General features: G+C 35.6%; 1 protein-coding gene across 1 annotated transcript in view; it reads right to left on the bottom strand.

Annotated features, from left to right (window-relative positions):
- camkvb (CaM kinase-like vesicle-associated b) overlaps positions 1 to 20,761 on the bottom strand; it is a 65,057-nt gene extending 44,296 nt beyond the window's left edge. The window contains 1 exon segment of the mRNA NM_200450.2: positions 20,588 to 20,761. The gene's annotated coding sequence lies outside the window, so the exon portion shown is untranslated.
- Between the last annotated feature and the right edge of the window lie 242 nt (positions 20,762 to 21,003).

Here is a 21,003-nt window from a genome sequence, read left to right as displayed (position 1 = left end):
CAACTAAATCAATATTCTTTATATCACTATAAATTAATCCTGCTCCTCAGAAATAATTAAATCATATAATTAAAAAAAGTGTAAAAAAAAATGTCCAATGCAGTTCTAAAATGTCTGATGTCCAGTCAGTGTTGCAGGATATAGCTGATTTTTCCAGCCCAAAAACTGTCCAAAACCCACCCAAACACACAAAAAACGACTAAAATATTAGATTAATGTTTTATAAAATTTTTGTTCATTTAAATCAGAAATTAGCCAAGTTACTTTAACTGTCATATTTTTTAACCATACAGCAACAAACACTAACAGTCACAGAACCACAATAGTAAAATTACAACATAACCGGTCACATCATACTACTTCACTTGTTGTGTAGATTACACTACCTATTAGCCTAGATATTGCAGATTTATTTGTTTAAAGATGATATTTAAATGAATTCTTTGCATTAAATGTCCTGTGAAATTAAAATAAAGTCTTTTAGATATTAGGTTCAGTCTGTTAGTTTTAAGGATATCATTAATCAGCTAGTGTGTTCCACTGTGTCTCTTGTAAATCTGGTGACTAAAAATAATTCATTTGGCAACTCATGAAACGATGACTTGTTTGACACAACAGAAGCAGGACACAGGAGTTTCAGCTTCCACAGCAGCTCCATGGGTTCAGGTAAAATGCATAATAGCGTGAATGCGTCAATTCATCCCATTTGGTGTTTTTAATTATTTTAAACACATTTAGGTGCTGCTTGTCAATCTGACAACGTTTCTATGTTCGTTCTTGCTGTCAATTGCGGGGAAAATGATTGATAAAAGTTTTATGATAAACTTCTGGGTTTAACTGCAGGCTCTGTGTGACGCCATGTACACGAAGGGTGGTCTGATTTTCAAAGTCAACTTTCCTTCACCTCCTTGCGGGTGGGCTAACGCATTTTTGCGTTATGCACTGATCACTACTAACTGAATGGAGTAAGAGCACACAGTTACGTTTTCAAACTTATCAGGCATATGTTTCACACAGCGGATGCCCTTCCAGCTGCAACCCATCACTGAGAAACAACCATTCACACTCATTCCCACACATACACTATATGGACAATTTTAGCTTACCCAATTCACCGATACCACATGTCTTTAGACTTGTGGGGCAGTGGCACCCCCAGAAAATTTTCTTAGGGGTGGCCAGAGGAGGCCACACCAAATCTTGGGGTGGCACAAAAAAGAAAAAAAAAATGAATTCAGTGTAATGTTATATTTTTTGTTTCTGGTAAAAGAAATAATGTGGTTTTAATTCACCTAATTAATTACTCTTGAAAAATATTGCAATTTATTCTCTGAAATAATTTAACCAGTACATGAGCAGTACATACCCTGTATGTTTCAAAACCGCCCAAATTTTGTCAACTAGCCTCAGCCATTTTTTACTCGCACAATTAAATTCAAAATCCCCCAACTAGGTGGGAAACCTCAAATGTGGCAACACTGTGTCCAGTACAACAAAACCATTTAATTAGATGGTTCAACCAAAAATTTGTGCTGTCAAATGATTACCTTTGATAAATCGCATCCAAAATAAAAGTTCATATTTACAAAAAAAAAAAAAAAATGCGTGCATAATTTTTATTTATTAAAAATATATCTAGTTTATATATCTAGTTTATATATTTAGTATAAATATTTATATATACTACAAATCATATAAGTATATATGTAAAAATATTCATGTACATTTGTTTTATTTATCTACAGTTTGTGTCTAAGTATACATATATATAAACACATCTAAACAGTACACATGCATATTATGTCAATACAATCTTTTATCTTGGGTGCGAATCATTTGATAGCATTATTATAAGCTACATATGAGTTTTCACAAAGGAACACAAAGGAAGAAATTTGGAATAATGTTAGAAATATGTAACCATTGTCTTTCATAGTAGGGAAAACAAATATTATGGAAGTCATAGATTACAGGTTTCCAAGACTCTTGTGTTCAACAGAAAATTGAATAAATTAAGACAGAATTTTCAGTTTTGAGTGAACTGTCCCTTTAATATGCGTTAAATCCACATGCTTGTTTAAAATGATTGAAAAACACTAAGAAAATGACTAATACTTAATATTTATTATTCTTCACTCTGCCTAAACTATTAATACATATGAATATAACAATGTGTGCTCCTTACTCAAAGTTTTTAGTGACAAGCAGTTTGTTGGTTTACACCATATGCAAAACTGTTGTGCAATATGACGCAACTACAACTAATGAGACTTCACTGCTACCGGAAACACACCACAGAAACCCAATCTGCAAAATATCCTGCCACTCCTTCTGTCTTATTTGGACAAAAACTCAAAAATCCTGTCAATTTTATGCTGTTTTCTCCAGTAAGTCATTGTATAATGTGCCCGTATTGAAACTACCGTCCACTTTAGTGAATTATAAGTTATCGTATTTAATAGCAAGGCAGTCATAGCCAGAGTGAAAGATGAAAGACTGACTGCTGCTCTTATAAGCTTTCAGACCAGCATTGTGAGCCAACAAAACTGCCCTCTGCCGCATATGTTAATAGAGCTGAAAGCCGTTTCGCTGCTCAAAACAGCCCCACCAGGCTTTACAAAGGATGATTTCCAGCATCCTTACACCCACATGGGTGAAAGAGCCCTCCTCGCTCCGTTATCTCTCCCAGTCAATTGCGTGTAAGAGCTTTTTTTTTGTCCTGCGGCCTAAATATAAACGGAGGTGCACTGCTATGGTGTTGGTCTGAACTGGACAGCGACTAGTCAGTGTTTTTCTGTCAGTGCATATTGTGATTGGAGCATACAGTTCTGGAGAGAAAGAGAGAGAAAAAGAGAGGGATGAGTCACTGAACGGATGACAGAGGTCAGCACGGTGGGAGGATGAGGAGTGCTGAGTGATGAAGGTGAGAAACAGCTTGGTTAATGGAGGACTAACGCCCCCGCTAGTCGTGCTACGCTAATACCAGTAGAGAATGTGTGTGTGTGTGCGCATTTGTTTGACTGTGCTCCAGCTGACGCAGCTCACCGTGTGCAATCTGACAGCGTTTATTTTTCGCTTTTACTGTTGCTGTCGGAAAAAAAAAAGCCTTTTTTGAAATGGTTGGTTTGCTTATTAGACTCACACTGCAGGAAGTCTGCCAAACATGTCCAACACCTATCCAAACACCCCATCCAGAACACATCGCAAGCATTTCCAACAGGAAAGAAAAGCCACAAATGACAGCTCTTTAATATCACAGTTGTTTCTTTCCAAGACTGGAATAAGGTTAAACAGATATCAATTTAAGACTTTCACCTTCTCAACTATATCTAAAGGGACTGCATTATGCTCATGTAACAAGTGCTAAGATATCAAAGCCTGCAGGCAAAGGTCAGTGATTTCAAGAGCCTTAACATTTATTAAATAACATCGTTTCTCTTCCAAGAGCAACATATCTGTGCTATCTGTGGTCTGCATTCAGTTTATAACTCTTACTTAGTGATGCACATCATATTAGTCGGTTATTATTACCATCGGTAGGGATGTATTGATTCACCTGACTCACGATTCGATACGATTCACGATTTAGTCACGATTTTTTAACCAAATTATTTGAAACAAATTTAAGGTGAAGAGCTCTTTCATAGGCTGCATAGTTGGTAGCACGTTCGACTTTACACTAAGAAGTTTGCTGGTTCGAGCAGTTCTATGTGGAGTTTGCATGTTCTCTCTGTGTTCTTGTGGGTTTGCTCCAGGTGCTCCGGTTTCCCCCATAGTCCAAAAAACATGCGCTATAGGTAAATTGGGTAAGCTAAATTGTCCGTAGTGTATGAGTGTGTGTGAATGAGTGTGTGAATGTTTCCCAGTGATTGGTTGCAGCTGGAAGGGCATCCACTGCGTAAAACATATGCTGGATAAGTTGACGGTTCATTCTGCTGTGGTGACCCCAGATTAATAAAGGGACTAAGCCAAAAAGAAAATGAATGAATGAGTCCTTTCATTTTTTATCACTTGCATACACAAGAAGAAGAATGAAAACAAAGAAGCCGCCATTTTTAATACACAGCCGAGACATATTATATATATATTATATGCATATAATAACCTTGACGTTGTCTTGATGAACAGCCATAAAGTCAAGAACAAAATCTGCCGTGTCCTGTTTTTGTTTTACAAGGCCGTCAAAGTGTAAGCGGTTTCACTTTCACCAGGGAGCTTGTGATCGCATCTCTATGCTTCTGACATCCAATCCTTTCATAAACAGACAAACGTGAGAAAGGTGTGAAAAAAAAACAAAGAAGAAGCCCGAAAAACGAAGGAGCAGATGAATCTTTCAGCAACCTAAACCATGAACAAACTGCCATGTTTAACGATCATCAGTGGCTTTTCTACTATTATGAGCTCGGAACACTATTATGAACTCGGATTCACGTGAGAACAGCAGGCGCGAATGCCACTCATAAAATGTAATCCCATTACTCTATGAATCTCTTAGTTATACAAATCTCTAAGCAATAAATACTTATTTTCTCAAGAGAGTTTTTAATTATTCTCTATACATTATTAAAAGCCTACAAAACCAATAACACACTATAAAACATGCGCTAAATGTGTTAAATGTGTTCATCTACAAAGTCACATGAACAACCAGTATGGATACTGTAACTCAAGTTAACAAATCTTAAGACATTACTGAAAACAATAGCCATGTTTCCATCCAAAAATGCAAATCAAATGTATGCGCAAAACTGGAATATAGCATAAGACGTGTGAACAAAGCAGCGTTAACATCCACCGAGTCAAAGAGAACAAAATTGGCACTTCCTGATTAACTGGCGCCAAATATCAAAAGTCAAAATGGATTTTGCTGTGGTAGTAGAAGCTGCATGAATCTATTCCTTATTTAATAAATGACTTGCGTCTCAGAAGGCAATGCCGACACGCAATGAACACGTGGTAGCGTTTAAAGGTGTGATACGCCGAGTCAGTGGCGGTTCAAGTTTAAATGACACCCTGGGTGAACCACACAATATGGATGCACTTCTAGCCACAACCCAGTACTAGCCAAAAATATATATATATACAGTTGAAGTTTGAATTATTAGCCACGCTTTGATTTATTTATTTTTTCTTTTAAAAATATTTTCCAAGGGGTGAAGCAGTGGCGCAGTAGGTAGTGCTGTCGCCTCACAGCAAGAAGGTCGCTGGTTCGAGCCTCGGCTCAGTTGCCGTTTCTGTGTGGAGTTTGCATGTTCTCTCTGCGTTCGCGTGGGTTTCCTCCGGGTGCTCCGGTTTCCCCCACAGTCCAAAGACATGCTGTACAGGTGAATTGGGTAGGCTAAATTGTCCGTAGTGTATGAGTGTGTGTGAATGTGTGTGGATGTTTCCCGGGGATGGGTTGCGGCTGGAAGGGCATCCGCTACATAAAAACTTGCTGGATAAGTTGGCGGTTCATTCCGCGGTGGTGACCCCGGATTAATAAAGGGATAAGTCGACAAGAAAATGAATAAATGAATGAATGAATATTTTCCAAATGATGTTTAACAGATTCAGGAAATTTTCACAGTATGTCTGAAAATATTTTTTCTTCTGGAGAATCTTATTTGTTTTATTTCGGCTAGAATAAAAGCAGTTTAAAAAATTGTAAAAGCCATTTTAAGGACAAAATTATTAGCTTCTTCAAACTTAATTTTTTTTTTCGATAGTCTACAGAACAAACCATCCTTATACAATAACTTGCGTAATTATCTAGTTGCTTAAAATATCTAGTAAAATATTATTTACTGTCATCATGGCAAAGATAAAATAAATCAGTTATTAGAAATGAGTTATTAAAAATATTTTGTTTAGAAATATTTTTTTTTTTAAATTCTCTTTGTTAAACAGAAAAAAACAGAGCTGCTAATAATTCTGACTTCAATTGTATGTTTTATGGAATTATCTGTTGTCTTAGAACCGACTCATGCCCAAGAATTTAAGTCCCTGATTCATCCCTCCTTTCCGCATCATAGCCATGTTTAGTCAAAATAAGATCATCATCATATATCACTTTGGTTTTGTTAACTTGCAAAACTCACTGCATGCCGACACCTCTGCATAAAAGTTACACCAGTTACTCCAGTTTCACAGCACATAGACAGCGCGCAGTTTAACAGCATGACATAAACAACCGGGATTCGCACCAGAAGCAGAGCAGCACGTGAGGTGCGCCGGAATCGTTTTCTGCGTGCATGCATCAGTTTGATTTCACCAGCGTTGTTTTGGTTGCAACAAGCTTGCGCGTGCAAAAGACGCTAAATGCGAATGCCCCCTAAGGTCTTTATTCTGGGATTAACATGTTAAATTAACATACTTGCATAAAGTAAATGGTATCTCAAAACTTTTACCAGGGCTTGTTTTTTTTTCCCCTTCAAAGTCTCCCCGTGCTGCCAACCCCCCTAACAAGATGCTGCCCTGGGCGATTGCCCATATTGCCCATGCCTAAATCCGCCACTGTGCGGAGTCTTGATTATTCTGGAGATCATTAATAATATAATAACACTAATACTGAAAGGGTTCACAATGTACGCAGATCTTGGTATTTTCATCAACTGTTTTTTTCTACACGTATGTGAATATACAAAATGTGGACGGAAACCTAGCTAATGATGACTTATAAAGTCAAATTTAGTTGATTCAGTAAATCAGTCTGTAAAGGAATCATTATTTGCTGTTGCTTTTCTGCAGGGCAGGACAACTTTTGTAGGGAAAATAGCTCTGCTGCAGGTAAGTTTTGGCAGTCATTTCACAGCATGGCTCCCACCCAAGCAATATATTGAAAAAATAAACTCAAGTTTAAGCTGTTCACTCCTCACACACTAATCTGACCATTCTGCTACGCTATTGTTTGTTGCCTTGGTTACAAAGTCCCTCAATGGCATTTCACTCTACAGTTCCAGTAAATCAGAGAGCGAAAAAAACGCACATGGTTTGGGAGCATGATGTTATACAAGGCTAAATTTAGGAGCCGCCTGTTCCAGCACTCATCGCTCAGAATTAAGAGGAAAAAAAGGAAATGTCTTGCTTTTTTATCTAAGATCAGGCAGTTAAAATAGAACATTTACATGGACAGGCACGTGGAGATGAGGTCTTTGTGTGGGTAACTGGAAGCACAGTGAACCACGTAAATGAAAGCCTTCTGAATTAGAGCTTTCAAATACGCTTGGAAGTATTTGACGACATAACCCACGCACACTCAATTCATCTGCTGGATATGTTCTGCCTGATGATGTCTCTGTAAATCAATGAAACTGCTCCTTCTCACCATACATAATCTGTCTCAACTCTTCTTTGAATTAATCACCTGCTGTAAAAATGCACCGGCATTGATTAATAATAATAATAATAATAGCAGCGCATGTTACACATAGATTATTATCTAAACATCACTGCTTCAGGATTGTGTCTATTGAAATGCAACCATGTAAAAAACAATTAAATATAAAAGCTAGGACTTCAAATCAGGGGTGCGTTTCCCAAACAATGACATACCTTGCGGCTAACCCATTGTACGATGCATCATTTGGGAAAAGAATTTGTGGTGATTTCCAAAAACCCATATGTATTAAGCTATAAGAATTACCATATTTTATCTATAATCTACAGAAGACTAAATAGTTTTCAACTTATACTATATTTAATATATATTTAGTATTTAATATGTACATTAAAAAACAACAATATGCAAATAAAAAGCCATCAACAATCAATTTTTTTCCCATTGAATTTCCCATTGAATTGTGATCCCTGGAGTTATTATGCTGGATTAAAGAAAATAGCAGAAATAGCAAAAAAACTGTCAGCAGATTCTGTCTGACTCTAGTTATAACGTAAAACGTCCATAATGACGCTCTAAACGGGGTGGAGTAACTTCTTTAGAGAAAAAACCCATAATTTTTTGCGCAAATTATTGTTTTACATGCACTCGTATTTAAAAAAAAAATCCAATATTAGTTTTGGTAAAAACATGCACTCATTTTCCATATTAATTAAAATATGTGTAAATGCACATATACAACCTACTTGTGTTTCGATATATACATATATTATTGAGAATGTTCCATATAAAATCATTTAGCTGAACATAAAACGTATTCTAATTTCATATGTAAATCATATAAATCATTAATGGTTGTCGGCCTCATTTAAATAAGACTATTTATTAAGAATAAAAAAATCTTACTTAATTATCAAACATAACTATTATTATAAATTAGTAGGATATTTTTTATTAATTTTATTTTATTATTATTTCTTTAAATAATATAAATGTTCTTACCAACAGGCCTATGTCATATACAATACAGATACATTTCTTAATAAATAACCTACTATAAATAAAACCATTAACGTATGCTATATATACAGTTGAAGTCAGAATTATTAGCCCCCTTTGTTTCTCTTTTTTATTTTTTTCCCAAATTATGTTTAACAGAGCAAAGAAATGTTCACAGTATGTCTGATAATATTTTTTTCTTCTGGAGAAAGTCCTATTTGTTTTATTTTGACTAGAATAAACTGGTTTTCAACAAATTTTTAATTTTTTAAAACAATTTTAAGGACAAAATTATTAGCCCCTTTAGGCAAGTTTTTTTTTTTTTTTTTTTTTGATTGTCTACAGAACAAACCATTGTTATAAAATGACTTGCCTAATTACTCTAACCTGCCCAGTTAACCCTAATTAACCTAGTTAAGCCTTTAAATGTCACTTTAAGCTGTATAAAAGTGTTAAAAAATATCTAGTGAAATATTATTTACTGTCATTATGACAAAGATAAAATAAATCAGTTATCAGAAATAACTTATTAAAACTATTATATTTAGAAATGTGGTAAAAAAAAAAAATCTTCATTCTATCCTAAATTTGACTTTTAAATAATAGGTCTCCTATAGCTTTCGACATAAGCCATGAGCCATGGCTGTGTTCAAAATGGCATAAATGTTTTCAAAGTGCACTATAAAGGGAACGCAATTGTCAATATGAAGATCGCTAAAACTGAAAAATACTTTGAAAGCAAATTAAAAGAGAGGACATATTTTTAAAAAATCATTCCAAGTTTAAATGTTTGAATGTTTTTAATTAATAGTGCATAGCAGGGATAACGAGGAATAGAACACAACCAGGAACCATGCTTCTAACTACAGCTTTAAAGGTTTAGTTGCAAGCATACAAGTTTGTGATGCAGTTCGCGAATATTCATTGGAACAACGGATTTGGGAAACACTATGTTTGTAACGTCGGAACTTGCGACCTTAGTTAGCTAATGATGGCTTTCGGAAATGAACCCTGAACAGATCTTGGTCTTGAACTGTAGTGTTTTGCACTTATGTTTACAAAGAGTCATCAATCACATTATAACTTATACTAATTTAGGGAGGAAAATAGTTGTACTTAGTTCATGTTTTACACACTAGGGTGGGCTTTGACTCCATCAACTATGAGAGCTATAGGAGATCTTAGTATAGACATTCACGCAAACACAGGCCAAATACTTGAGTCCTGGCAGTTTGAATGAAAATGGATTTTACTCTGTCCTTCACCTGAAATTGTGACTCTGGCCACTGGATGATCTTACACTGTGTCTCACTGCAAATAACAGCTTCTGTTGACAGCCAACTTTACAAAAAAAAAAAAGAAAAAAAAAAAAAGAAAAGGCAATAACTTACATGGACATTTTAATGTGTTGCTTGCTGTCAATCAAATAATATTTTTATTAGTCTAGAAACTGAGAGAGATCTTCCAAGACACCTTGAATGCAATATAAATCTGTAAGAGAATGAAAAACTGTGCCCTTGAGACGTCATGAGGGAAGCAGATCCAAAAAATAAGTGAATTAAACAGACTTTGTTTCATCAAAACAGTTTGCATATCTATATCCTTGCGAGTTTATTTTATGCATTTTCTCTGACTCAAATTGACAATGATGGATAACAAAATGCTACGCTGCACAATAACAAAAAAAATGAAGTTTATAAATGAAATGTGATGCTCAGATGATCATGGGAATAAAGTCATCGTAATTCCTCATACAAACGATTCAGAGAGATGAAAACGTCTTCAATGGCAGCATAAATCGATGTGGAGGTGAAATATTCATCAATTTTTGATTTAAAATTCCCCTTCAAATTCGCTATTTATGGGGGCTATCAGCTGGAGAGGAGCTTTGAAGTTGCCTCATGCCACAAGTAACCCTTTCAGCGGAGAGCTGCGCTTCAGCTATATTCAACTATCCTTTTGTCTCGGAGAAAGAATTGACGTCATTGGAGGCTCTGTTCATGTGTGAGAAAATCATTCCTTCAGGCAGTGTAACTGAGCGTCTTTATTCCACTTTTTACCACTGCCAAAAGATGATTGACACACTTGTGGCGATGGACCCTTTTGGACACATCACACTGTCCCTAGAAGTGGCAGAAAGCCTGCACGCGGCAGTCTTAAATGAGTTTTCCAACTGGGACAGTATATTCAGTATCACACTCAACGCTAATGTTCAGGTGAATTGCGTTTTGAGCTGAAAAGGATTGTTCTCTTAATAAAATCTGACATGACTACAATGTGGAATAATTTGTTACAAAGAATGTTCTTAAGTAAAATCTCTGACCTCTTTAATTTCAATGAATCACAAGGCAGTCAGCTATTATGGTTCCTGAAAGGGATACTTAATTTTTCGATGAACTGTACATTTACAGCTGCTAAAGGTGGAGTTTAGTAACTCTTGATTTTAGAAACACCAGCAGGTTATATTTATGATTTGTTTGTTTTTGTTTTTTTCATTGAAAACAACAAAAAACAGTTATACATTTGGCTGTCTTGTGTACTGACATTATCCCAAATGATTTGAAAAAAAAAAAGTTCAAATCAAAGGGAAATAAGCCGTTTTAATGACATAGACCATATGCTGTGTGTCGCCATGCTAATGGTTTTATTAAAAAAGGGAAACACCAAAGGCACTTTTATATGTTGTTTTGTTCAACACAGGCTCATTGAGAAAAACTGACCAATAAGTGCTTGTGGGTACATATGCCTGCATTTTGTCTTAAACAAACTCTATGGGGTGGTACCGCTAACTGGCAGTAGTGGAAAGAGTACTGAAAAATCATACTTTAGTAAAAGTACCAATACTTCACTAAAAATGTAGTGCAAGTAGAGTTAAAGTATCTGTTGTAAATATTACTCAAAATATGAGTAAAATCTAGTCATTTCAAAAGTACTCAAGAGTAGTGAGTATTATGCCATAAAAAAGCTGATGCATTTACATGTGATTTGTGGATGTGTGTAAACGTAACATTCTGTAGTGCATTTAGTCATTGCCCAGCAGGTACACAATGTCATGAGATGTTAATATTAGGTTTGAAATAGGTTGTGATGTCAGGTGTCCAAAATTCAATGTTGAGCCAGCATCTAAGGATGACGTTATTTTTATGTTCATTAACAGCGGCAAATGACGTTGAATTTAGGTTGTGTCAGAAAGTGATTAAAGTCTATCCAACATCTTAAACCAATGTCATACTGACGTCGAATACTGACATTTATTCATTTATTCGTGTGGCAACAAAAACAACAACATCTGATAGAAGTCATAGTGGTAACATCCACACAACGTCAAGCTGTGACATCATTAGATGTTGAAATTTGGTTGATTTTAGGTAGGACGTTGGACACTGACGTTGGCCTGACGTTGAGTTATGAAGTCAACCTGATTTTCATTTCCAAACAAAATGCAATGTCCCCACAACGTAAGGTATATTGTCAGTCTGACGTCATGTTGACGTCTTGTGCCTGCTGGGTTTTTGAAGTCAATTCGGTCTTCATACAGTAAACATCCGACATTTCCTCATCAGTGACATGCATCTAAACAGTCTCCAGGTCAATGTGTGTAAAGATTTTGGACATTTTCTTGGACACTTTTAATGCTTCCAAACAGTTTGCTGCAATTATAAGTCACCCATGTATTAAGGTAATACATTCTATGTGCCTTCTATGTGCGATTTAAGTGGACAGGAATCACAGAACTGATTTTTCTAATCCCCATAAACATAAACAAATAAAGTAGTGACTGCAGGTTGAAGGAAAGAAGTGGACTATAAGTACCAATACTGCACTACAAATGTAGTCAAGGTAAAGTAAAAGTACACATTTTTAAAACTACTTAGTAAATTACAATTCCTGAGGAAAAACTACCTAATTACAGTAATTTGAGTATTTGTAATTAGTTACTTTACACCACTGCTAACTGGGAAGGTGGAGCAGCATGAAATGGTAGTTTGGGTCCAGCGAAGGACGGTTGCAGAAGACAGTAGAAGCATCAGGCCGCGATCTCTTTTGCCTTTTTAGTTTGCTTTTGAAAACCCTATTGCAGGTCTTCTCAAACTCAGTCATGGAGGTTTGGTGTGCTTCAGATTTTAGCTCCAACTTGCCTTAACACCGCTGCAAGGATGTTTCTAGAAAGCCTAGTGAGAGCTTGATTAGCTGGCCCAAGTTTGATTGGGGTTGGAGCTAAAATCTGCAGGACACTGGACCTTCAGGACTGAGATTGAGAGCCCAATTGGTTGGGTTTAGGAAAGAGGTGGTAGGTCAATCAAAATTAAGCTGATATACTATGCTTGAGGACAAACTGATTGACATCTCTCAGAGACCGAACGAGAAGGACTGTAATATTGACAGAAATGTGCACAGCGGCCTCTGGTGGATTAACGAGAAATGGCACCAATGAGAAACGTGACCCAATAATAAATTTGAATGTACACAGTGTCCTCTAGTAGATTTCTGAAAATAAAAACTGCAACAAGATGTAGTACAGGGTACATATTTGACAGTTCTAAAAATTGTATTCCTAGGCACATATTTCCAATGATCCTGGGTTGGTTTAATTATAATAAACATGATGTTTAATTAAACTAAATACATTTTAAAGTTCTGTTATAATGCTGCTCTGTGCAGTCTATAGACATGTATTTCATATTTCCACTGATCCTGGATTGGTTTAATTATAATAAAACCAATCCAAGATCATTGGAAATATGAAATACATGTCTATAGACTGCACAGAGCAGCATTATAACAGAAATTTAAAATGTGTTTAGTATAATAAAACATCGCTGCTTCTTCTCAGCATAATTACGAGTAGCGGTGAACTGCTGTATAATAAAAGCTCTGCTGCTTCCCTGCCGTTTCGACACATTAAGTTACAATGGTCACCGTCCTCTTATGTAATAAAATAAGGTAAATACTTTTGAAAAGTTAATTTTCTTTGCTTTGCTTAAATTCACCTTTAAAATGTTTCATTACAAGCTGCTCACACACTGGCAGTTTAAATAAAATCAATACATAAACATTCTTCACTACAGTTCATAAAGAAGCAACTGGAAGCATCTAATCTATATTTAGCATTAGTATGGCTCGTGCACTTTGTTTCAATGACTTTTATGAATTCGACCCAGTGAAGCTTTACACATTACACCCCTCCATTCCCAAAACCATTAGCAGAATACTAATTAATCACCTAATTACTAAGGGGGAAACACTAAATAACAGTCAGCTGAGGATATATGAGTTACTCCTCTCCAAGAGAAGCTAGTTTAACCAAAATCATGTAGTAAGAAAAAATATGACTGCTTCCTCCAGTTTGGCTGGTGGTGTGATATTTTTGAGCTTTGTGTGATTCTATTATTATTATTTTAAGTACCCTCAGCAAATCAATATACTGAGGGGCTATCTTGCAGGAAAGGTCAAAGGATTGCAAACAGTTTCCCAGATGTCAATTACCTATTGACTGAAGTCTTGAACACTAATGGCTTACAAAGAAATACACAAATGAGTGCACAGCTTCCAGACATCTGGAAATATTAACAAGCTCTGTGAGAACACACAGTTGTTACAGATTCAAGTTAATGATATTAAGACCGAAGGGTTAAAATGTACAATTAATCTTACATAGTTAGACTGCTCTCTGACTTTAACAAATTGAGTAAAGGCTCATTACTAAAAGACTCAGTGACCATACATGTTCTTACACTCTTAAGAGCAAGGTGCAAAATGTGGACCAACGTGAGGCGAAAAAGGAACACAATGTGTCTGGTTTGTCACACTTTTAAAACTTGAATTTCTTTTAACTTGCAATGCTATACAGCAGAAGGTAGCATGTGTGATTATATAGTTTAGTGCAGTACCAATGCATATTATGAGAGTTTATGTATGGCCCATACAGTAAAGTGGCTTGTGACAGCCACGGTTTTATTAAAAATGAGGTCTAGTAGATTTTAAGATATAAATGTTTAGTTTAAAATACAGTAAACTGTGCCATTTGCCATGTGTATATCATATTAAATATATGATCATGCAGACAATTTCCGCCACCAGTTTAAGCTCCTCATAAACCTTTTTCTTTGTTGCTGCATTAAGGGCACCATATCGATCAACGTCTTCCGGTAGGATGCTGAGAACTTCCGTTTACAGCTTTTACAATTAGTAAATCTTGATCCGAAAATGTTTGTCAATACGGTTTTGATTTTGAAAGGTGTGTGTTAAAGCCGTTATACTTTTGTCAGATGCAGTTCAAGCGCGAGAGAAAAACGATTTCTTAATTCAGTGTCGGCCGTCAGATCAGATGCTGAAATATAGTGTCAGTGTTCCCGACCTGTCAGCTGTTATACTGTACCCAGCAGCTCTTTAATACACACACACATACAATAGATCACTGCATTATAGAGAAAACCATAAAACTGGCATGAAACTTAACAGATATGTAACGAAGCCATGCAATTTCCAAAATATAAAATACATTACTGATAATCTGCTGGCTGATTTCCATGTTGATTCTAAGTTTTATATGTTTGATTTAGTTCGTTGTTTGATTTAGTTCGTATGTTTGATTTTTTTTCATTTTGTACTGTGTAGTATTTATCACGGTATGTGTTTTCTGTCATTTGCCATTTTAATTTCACTTTGCGCCAGTCTTTTAATGTGTCAAAAATTTGGGTGAATTACATTTGTTTAGGATGGTTATACATTTCTAAAAAAAGAAATCAGACGGTAATAGTATGACTCGCAAAATGCTGTTTTTCATTCCTATTAGAACACTTTTTTTTTTTCAAGAAATCATTTCTTGAACAGCAGTATTAGATCAGAGACATTAAAAGCAAGTATCGTTTCGAAGCTGTCTGAATGTGACTGTTTACACGCATCAGCTGCTAACCGGAAGTTCTTAGCTTCCTCCTTATGCAAAGCGTAATGGGTAATTTTACGTTCTAAGAAAAAGGTCTATAGAGTGATGGGATGCTTCAAATTCTAGAGAGATTTAAAAAAATTGCAATTGAGAGAAATAAAATAAAACATCTAAAATGTACTATATATATATATATATATATATATATATATATATATATATATATATATATATATATATATATATATATATATATATATATATATAAATAATTTTTTTTTCTTCTTCTGGAGAAAGTCTTATATAGTTCTATTTAATCTGGAAGCAGTTTATAGTTTTCAAAACCATTTTAAGGTCAAAACTATTAGCCCCTTTTACACAAATTTTGTTTTCGATAGTCTACAGAACAAACCATCATTATACAATAACTTGCTTAATTATCCTAACCTGCCAAGTTAACCTAATTAACCAAGTTAAGCCTTTAAATGTCACTTTAAGCTGTATAGAAGTGTCTTGATAAATATCTAGTAAAATATTATTTGCTGTCATCATGACAAAGATAAATTAAATCAGTTATTAGAAAATTATGTTTAGAAATGTGTTGGAAAAAATCTCTCTGTTTAACAAAAATTGAGGAAAAAAATAAACGGGGGGAGGGGGGGGGGGTAATCATTCTAACAAACTTATTTAAGTGCAGAACCAAACACAACCCTTAAATAAAATAAGTTTCCCTTTTACAGGATTTCCAGTACACGCAGTGTAATGACGTTTGTGCAGTCATCATCTTAACAGAAATGCTGTTCTTATATATTTATTATATTTATACTCAATTTTACCTTTAATGAAACATTCTTCTGCCTGCAGTATTAAAAAATAACATTGAATAAGCATATTATATTACAGCATAAGTGCATTTTTAATTTAAAGACATGAAAAAACAATGACCCATTAAGCAGAGTTTTTGCATTTTACTGGCTTTTTTAAAAAGAATCCAATACATTAGCAAGAGTCCAATACATTAGCCAATTTCCGGCTGAACAGAGTCATCTTTAGTGCAAGAAACTGCAGAATTCTATATAGCTTCTTATGCATTAAAATTTCTGATCTGACTGGTGCCTGAAATCCATACAAACACACAGTACGTTACAATGGTCAAGCAACTGCCTGGTTTAAACCGCAGTCCACTTATTGCCACATTTGTCTGGATCTATTCACTGGAATAGTCATTCAGGCCACAAAACTCACTTAGGAGCTGCGGTTTAGTGCATCTGCTCCAACTCCACAGTGGTTACCAGGCGACATGAATCTTGCAGCATTTCCTGATCCCATTTCCCCTTTTCTCCATATCATTCCCGATCCTCTCTCCATCTTTTCTATCAATAAAACTGACAGTATTTAATTTACTTGAAGGCAGTGCTCACAATAAACTCTAGCCATACAAAACCTTCAAATCCTTCACGCATGAATTCCCAGCATCCCCAGTTCAGGACCTTCCAAAAAGTGTGATTATATTTATGTCATGTGTCAAAAGAGAAAATAATATATGATGACTTAAAACCAAGAGATTGAGGTAAGTGAGCTCACTCCATCACCAGTGGATTTAATAAATGTACTCGCAATATGTAAAATACTATTCAAGATACAAGCATTCTATTAAAAACAATGCAATCTTCATTAATCATGTCAAAGATTTCTTATGAAGCAGAATGCACAAGCTGAGTGACAAAAGGGGTCAACAGTTTCCCACAAGCATTTACTAAAGAACACCTGAGACACTAGGTTGGACCCAGATGCTCACTGAAGTGCCTTGAAATGTGCCGCTTTATTCACTTGATTGACATCATTTCCACTGAAACATGATGTTAGGGTGGGTCATACTGTGTGGCTCCTCATCCAGCATCTGATAGCTTGTGACAATCAGTTTTATTAAAAACAAGGTCTTATATCCAGTTTAAATGTAATCTTCAGGTTAAAAAAGTAACAGTAACTCAAAACACACCCTATCCTCTAAGGAGTGAACTATGTAAAACCACTATGTATTGAAAATGTATGAGCATGTAGACCATTTTAGCCACTGTTTTAGCACCTTGTAAAGAGGTCTCAGATTGTAGAGAGAATTTGACTGATAAGAAAACCTGTTTCTAAACCAATTTTTATTTTGCATTTTTAAAGTTTAAATGAAATTCCAAAACATCAAAATGGTTATTTTTTGTCACTTTGTATTTTAAGGTATAGTTGTCACTTAATAAACCATTAACTATGACTTTTGCCTCAATAAACTCCAAATTTGCAGCGTATCAATAGTTATTAAAATAGTAATTATGTTTCGAAATTGGAATAAGTCCATAATAATATACTTAGTACTAATAAACAGCCAATATACACTCACCGGCCACTTTATTAGGTACCAACTGCTTGTTAACGCAAATTTGTAATCAGCCAATTACATGGCAGCAACTCAATGCATGTAGACATGGTTAAGACAAACTGCTGCAGTTCAAACTGATGCTCAGAATGGGGAAGAAAGGTGATTTTAGTGACATTGAAAGTGGCATGGTTGTTGGTGCTAGACAGGCTGGTCTGATTATTTCAGAAACTGCTGATCTACTTGGATTTTCACACACAACCATCTCTAGGGTTTGCGTAGAATTGTTCGAAAAAGAGAAAATCTCCAGTGACTGGCAGTTCTGTGGGAACAAATGCCTTGTTTCTGCCAGAGGTCAGAGGAGAATGGCCAGACTGGTTTGTGCTGATGGAAAGGCGACAGTAACTCAAACTACTCGTTACAACCGAGGTATGCGAAAAAGCATCTCTGAATGCACAACACGTCCAACCTTGAGACAGATGGGCTACAGCAGCAGAAGACCATACCGGGTGCTACTTCTGTCAGCTAAGAACAGGAAACTGAGGCTACAATCTGCATAGGCTCACCAAAATTGGACAATAGAAGATTGGAAAAATGTTGCCTGATCTGATGAGTCTCGTTTTCTGCTGCGACTTTGGATGGTAGGGTCCAAATTTGGATGTGTAAATCCATCATGCCTCGTTACAGAGTGGTGGCGTAATGGTGTGGGGGATATTTTCATGGCACACTTTGAACCCCTTAGTACTAATGGAGGATTGTGTCAATGCCACAGCCTACCTGAGTATTGTTGCTGACCATGTCAATCCCATTATGACCACAGTGTACCCATCTTCTGATGACTACTTCCAGCAGAATAATGTGCCATATCATGTAGCAGGAATAATCTCAAGACTGATTTCTTGAACATGAGTTCACTGTACTCAAATGGCCTCCACAGTCAGCAGATCTAAATCTAATAGAGTACCTTTGGGATGTGGTGGAACGGGAGATTCACATCATGAATGTGCTGCTGACAAATCTGCTATCATGTCAATATCATGTCAACATGTCATGCTAATATGTTAATATTTCCAGTATATTGTTGAATCTATGCCACAAATGATTAAGATAGTTCTAAAGGCAAAAGGGGGTCCAGCCCGGTACTAGTAAGGCATACCTAATAAAGTGGCCAGTGAGTGTATTAATAAAAGGAAGGTAATAAGGGACTAGTTAATAGTGATGATTATTCCCCATACTAAATTGTTTTATCATAGTTTTTTTTTAAATGGTTTCAAATTTAAAATCTGAATAGTTTTAAATATATATTTAAAGAAGATTTTATTTAGAGTACCAAACTCCAAACCAATTTCCTCTAAATTAAGTTTATTTTCCATTTACTTCCAATATAATCTTTTTTTTCACAAGGATAGTTTAGATGAGCTTTAAGAGGTACAATCCAAAACTTGTACAAATCTATTTCATAATACTAATACAAATACTAATAATACATTTTAAAAAACTTAATCAAGTATGAGAAACTTTTGTTATTAATCATGACCTCTTGCTATATCAATTTTATTTCTTATTAAACTGAAATATGAGCATTCAGCAGAGCAGCTCCTGTTTTGTATGGACAGAAGAAGATGCCTGCAAAAGGTTGTTGTAGCTATCTAGAGGCAGTATGAGCCGTTTTTCAGAGTTCTGACTCTACAGCTCAAGGTCCAGCAGTAAGGAAGAAACTCTGGTGTCAATCACTGGAGTAGTATTGTGAGAGTGCTGCTTTTATTATGGCAGCCACGTTTCAGGACCACGGACAGCAACACTATATGCACAGCCCACACCAAGCACTTAATTTGAGTGCTACAAACTAGAAAGCAACCCACCCCATCAGATTCACAAGACAGTATTGAACCAGTCCTGCGTGGATTGGTTTAGAATATGATACAATTTATACAAGTACACAATGAGTTCTGTTGATTTGGTCATGCAGATAATAATATAATGGATTTGTACATTTACTTTTTAAAACAACAAACAATAAGCATTGTACATCACATTATGCAAAGTGAAAATGACAAAAGCAAAATGAATATGCAAACACTGTTTATTTTCTATTAGCATAATTATCTAAACACCACAATAATAGGAACATCACGATAATGGCTATTGTGATTTACATATAAATGTTCGCTAAATAAAGGAATTGTAAAACCAACTAATGAACAACCATGATGAATTACTGAATAAATGGTGATGAGAAGACTTTTTTTTGCTGTAAAAGGAAAAAAATAGGTCCTAACTATGATAATAGGTCTTACACTATGACACACACACAAAGGATAAAGGACAAGGCTTTATGTAATTGCTTGTTAAAAGTAACACATTAGATTGGGGGTGGGGTAAATTATCATGCAGCACGAGAAAGATCGAACTTTTACACTTTATCAGTAGAGATCAAAATATTCTTCTTTAAACAAACGAACCCAAACCAAGCTCCTAATCACAAATACTTTCATTCTCTTATACCTAGGTTCTTTATTATGAATGGATGCGTCTATCATTCGACGGCTCACAGTTTCACACGACTCTCCTGTCAACAAGTAGTCGTAACAAATGCATTTTTGATCAAACTTGATAATTTATCGTAAAAGACATTTTCGCATTGATTATTATGAAACACAAAACTGCTAAGTAAAAACCCACCGTATTACAAATCCTTCCGCAGCAGTGCGTCTTTCATGCAGCAGATCACATCAAACAAATAACGTTACATGAAGACGAATATATATTACTCAAGTTTAACGTCCATTTAATGTGTTTTGGTGTTATTTACCCAGTACGTGTACAATTACAACGTACTGTAACTTAATATAAACACAAATGTAACCCTAAAGGTGACCAAAACTATGTAACATTTACCATTGTTCTGTGCTTCAAAGTTTTAATTTGTCGAAAGACGCTTTCATTTCCACATATTGTACGTATCAATCCATTTCACTCACTAAAATTGCATTTAGAACACCTTTGTTAATGTAAAACTTACTTTTCCAGTCGTGAACAAGCGTGAAATGCCCTCAAGTTCTCAGTCCAGAAGTCTTCCGGACGAGCTCAACTTCTTGTCGGTGTCCGTTAAGTTTTGACGGTTATTCACTGGACGGTAACGGTCGCAAATTCCGCGGATGCCTTCCCATCTGTTTCGCGCTGGCGGGATTTTTTTCTCAGTAGCGAGAGGATGATGGAGATGAGCGCGCGAACGGGAGAGAGAGAAAGAGAGAGAGCGAGAGAGAGAAATAATGCGCGCTAATCTGACAGGCGTTTGCAGGGGTGTGGCCATCTAATATCATACGAGCTAACAAGAACATAAAGCGTTATTTTAGTCACTTGTATACTATTTAAACTATAGCCTATTTAAAGTAGGCTACTGAAACAAACAACAATGGTATCATACTGCCTAAAAAT

This window comes from Danio rerio, chromosome 11, assembly GCF_049306965.1.
Source record: "Danio rerio strain Tuebingen ecotype United States chromosome 11, GRCz12tu, whole genome shotgun sequence".
In the NCBI taxonomy this organism is placed as follows: Eukaryota; Metazoa; Chordata; class Actinopteri; order Cypriniformes; family Danionidae; genus Danio; species Danio rerio.
Note: the sequence above shows the minus strand (reverse complement) of the source record. Positions and strands in the feature narration are given on the sequence as shown.